This window comes from Miniopterus natalensis, chromosome 10 (assembly GCF_054644295.1).
Source record: "Miniopterus natalensis isolate mMinNat1 chromosome 10, mMinNat1.hap1, whole genome shotgun sequence".
NCBI lineage: Eukaryota > Metazoa > Chordata > Mammalia > Chiroptera > Miniopteridae > Miniopterus > Miniopterus natalensis.
This window is the reverse complement of record NC_142090.1, coordinates 67,762,787-67,767,437: the sequence shown is the minus strand read 5'-3', so window position 1 is coordinate 67,767,437 and position 4,651 is coordinate 67,762,787.

Here is a 4,651-nt window from a genome sequence, read left to right as displayed (position 1 = left end):
TCTCCCTGGTAGCTAGCTGTAGCTGTGGGGTTACATTATGGCTACTGAGATACATTATAAGGTAATGGGTGCAATTTCCAACATGTACCCTGAAAAGGAAGGATTGTGCTCTCCACTGCCTGCCAACCCACTTTTTAAAGATTAGACTGGGATGCTGCGATGAGATGTTTTGCAGCCTTGGTCTCTGACACTGCAGAGGCCCTCCTCAGCCTGACTTTTATGATTGTTTAAGTCATTGTGATTTAGTGCTTGTTAAAGTTAGTTGAACTATATAATATGAACTAAATAATAGAGTGACTATAAAAATACATATGTAAATTTATAAGCACGCTGAAATTCTTTACTGCAAGCACAAACACAGCTTTGATCTTTACATTGTCTGAAAACACCATTAACTATTTCTTACGCTGTAAAACTACTTTCTATTTTAGATGACAGTATCGTGAAAGCACTGAAGGAATCGGTAGATGTTCTGTGATGATACTCTCATCTGCAAAGAATGTGCCCTCCAGGAAAACAAACAAACAAAAACAAACAACAGTGTGCCTTTAAGACTAAATTTTGGTGTCCTAACTGTATAGGTAATTTTAAATAATAAAAAGAATAACAGAATGGGTTTGTTTTGTTTTTTTGTTTATTTTGGTGTAATTTTTAATAAACGGTAATGGAGTCTCAGAGCAAAGACAGCGAACATTTCTAATCACTTCATTTTAATGAAGAAAACTTTGACAAAAATAGTTGATTGTTTCCTTTGTCTAGGCAAAATCACTTTGTAGAGTGTATACCACTAAACTTTTTAAAAAAATATTAGGAATTGATTAAATGACATGATATTTAAACCTAGCTTTCATGCAACACTAAACAATCTATCACATCTTTGTTTCTTGTAGTAATTCATTTGGGATTACAATATTTGAGCCACATGTTAAGCTTCCTGTTTTATATATAAATTATTTACATTCTTCTCTTAGGAAACTGGTGACTAAGTTTGAATTACAATAAGAAAATGCGAACCTTACAGATTTAAAGAAGCAGTTGCCAAAAATCTGAAAATACATATTTTTGTAGCTTTAACTTGACAAGGCTATGCATATACTTCAAAACTTATAAAATGTATCAGAATTAACTATGTGGTTGTATTAACGATTTTATATCAGAATTTTATTTGTCAGTTATGATTTGAGTGCAAGATTAGATCTGTGCCTTATGTTCCTCATATTTTATAATTAAACCAATTCTCTCCTAGGAATAGAAATTTTTCAGTATCTTAATTTTCATAAGTAAAATATAGTTATACAGATATTTTAATAAGAAAAATACATAAATTTTCCTTTGAATCATTATGTATGAGCAACACTTGGGTTTAGAATTTGAAGAGAAGCCTTGGCTGGTGTTGCTCTGTGATTAGAGCCTTGGCCCTGGCACTGAAGTGTGGCCAGATCAATTCCTGGTCAAGGGCAGGTCCCTGAGTTGCAGGTTTGATCCCTGGCCTGGTCCAGGCATGTGTGGGAGGCAATCAATTGATGTGTCTTTTTCACATCCACGTTTCTCTCTCTCTCTCCCTACCTCTCTCTCCCTTCCACTCTATCTAAAAATCAATGGAAAAAATATCCTTCAAACAAAATTAATAAACAAAAAAACTGGAGATAAAATAAAAATATTCTGATTTGCTCTGCTGTGGAAGAAAGTAGATATGGTGTAAATAATTTACATATAAAATGCAAAGTTTAAGAAAGTGCATCTAGAATCTGCTCTATAGTGTAATCATGAAGTAATCATTCAACTTCTCTGTTACAGAATACCCTAAAGAGACAAGGGATCGCAATCCTAGCATCTTCTATCGTGAGAGGAATGGGGACTGACATTGTGATGTATATGGAAAAACATGAAAGGTGAGAATAGTTTAATTTAAAATATAGTAAAAAATAACATTTAGTTTCTCTTTTAAATACTACAGTTTATTGGTTTAAGAATATGGAAAATACAGGAAAGACAATTACTCAAATATCACTATCTAGAGGTTACTACCGTTAATATTTTGATATATTTCTGTTTTGTTCTTTGTTCTCAACATATAGGCTTGTATGTCTACAACATACCTATAACTTTATTATAAAAGTAAATTTACATTGTACTCATCCTTTGACAGAACAAACACTTATATATTTTAAATAAGTTTGTTAATAACTATCATTTTATCACATAGGATTTTTGTAATTATATTTTATTTTGGAGGCATTCAGGGAACAATTATCTTTTCAAATACTATTAATAAGAAGCAAGTGGTGGATGGAAATTGAGACATTATTTATTTATTCAATGTCTTACATCTTCTTTCAAAAGTATAGTGCAGTCATTGTGCGATATTTTAACCCTATTGATGAAAACAAAGTCATTAAGCCACTTGTCCTGCTCCCTCCCAAATAAGACATAAAAATGACTCATAACATAAGTGACTATATAGAACATCTTGGCACTTAAACTGTGACGATACCCAAAACTTAGTAGTCTGCTCTCAAGGAGCAGGTGTAGAGAGTCACATAAACACATCATTACAATAAGAGAAATGCTACTATTGGTAGATACAATGCATTTTGGAAGCACTTATTAGTTCTAGTAAAAATATGCATGTATCAATCCCCACGCGCATGCACACGGCTGAGAATGTTAGGCGTTTGGAAGAATCATGCATTGTTTTGTTTTTCATGTTTGTATTTTCTTATGCTTTTTTGGGTAATAGGTAAAGGTTTTCAATTCATTTTTTTTTTAAACGTTAGTCTTTATTTTGAAACAAACTGGGAGAAAGTACTGTTCTCTAATGTCATTTAAGTAATTAAAACATAATTGGTCCCTATAAAGCAAAGATATAGTGTAGAACACTATTAAAAACGTCAAACAGATACCAGTTCCCTTTGGGTTACCTTAACAAAATATTTGACTTTATATTTGTGACATACTCTTTTGCCTAATAACACAAATTTTAGTCAAAGTTTCCCAACTTTAAAAAAGCAGCATGCAGTTACCTTTCTGGGTCTGACAACAGATTATGCATGTGAAAGAGAAATATTTGTAAATATATTAAAATTTAACGCTGATACTTATCTTTTTATACAGGCTATGCAATAAAAAATGTAAGATTATTCAATAGTTCAGTGATACAGCAAATACATATTTTATCATAATTTGTTTATACCGTAAAATTTCCTATTACAATGAATAATTGACAGTGTGTACTTATCAACTTTTTAAATGTGGAATGTTCTTGCTTTCTAACTCCTGTATGATCTACCCTATTTGATCATTTGTGCCATGAGTCATCCTGGGACAGTGCTCTCCAGGATGAACAGTCATTCTTAAAATCTCCCCATCACTCCTTCCATTCTAAGCAAACATAAAGTTTTAATGAACAGCTGTTTTACACTGTCAAGAACTCTTTCTGTATATGTTTTAGAGTTTTTTAGGTAAATGTTTCCCATGCCAACTCTCTCTGTAAGCCTTACTTGAGTAAGTGGAAAGATAGTTTTAAGTTACCTCTGATTGTACATTTGGCACCAATGACCAAGTACTTATATAGTATAAATATTTACTCATTGACCAAAATGCCTTTTACAATTTAAGTACCTCTCAGTTTACTATAGTCTGCATGTTAAGTTAGTCATACCTTGGCATCTAGTGAGTCATGCCCAATGTACCATAAAGGGAAGCAACGGAGATAAGACAGGAACAAAATATAAGTGACCCAACGGGACAGGCAAACCGAGCAGCACATGGGACCCCCGGCATGTCACATACAGGGTGAGCGCAATAGCAGGAAGCCGTTGAAGCAGATTCACAGAGCATGACGCTAGGGCATTCTGTGCAATGGTGGCTGTGATTAGATGCTGGCCTTAGAGAAGCCTCTCCACAGATAGTGAGGTTTTCATTTGACAATCTGAGGCTCAGTAATAGGAGGAGTCCAGATCCTTAGAGAAAACTGTCAGAAGAAATATAGACATCCAACGCTACTTGGAATTCCTAGCTCGACAGCTTCAGTGGTTACTAAAAGAGGAACTAGGGAGCAAGCGAGATTTTTATTCTACCACCAACCATTCCTTCCCATGGTCAGGGTCTAATAACTTTAATGTATACCCTATATTTAAATATGTTTGGGTAAAATGTTAACTAATGGCAAGGATGTGAATCAGTGGCAGCTCATACGTTGTTGAAATTCATTGGGATTCAATTCGGCACAATCTTGTAAGATTAAGTTTTCACATAGCAAAGGATCCTGAAATCCTGTATCTCATCTGCACCCGTTCCCTGGCCCCTAAAGAGTCTTATGCGTGACGACCAGTAGACAAAGACGTTCATAACAGTGCTGCCAAGAATGAGAAGTTGGAAGCAGTTATTGCACCCATTTTCAGGAGAATGAATACTGTAAACAGTGAGAGTATGTGAACAGCAGACACCCTTTCCTATGAAATTTCAAAACAACTGTGAGTGGGAAAAGCAAGTCATGATGACAACATACACTGTAACGCCGTTTCAGAGAGCTCAGAAACAAAGTAAAAAGCTCGTGTTATCTGGAATTGCATATTACATATGATAAACGTAAAAAATGGCAAGAAAATGAAATGATAAATATAAAGTTGCGGACAGTGGCTCTTAGTTG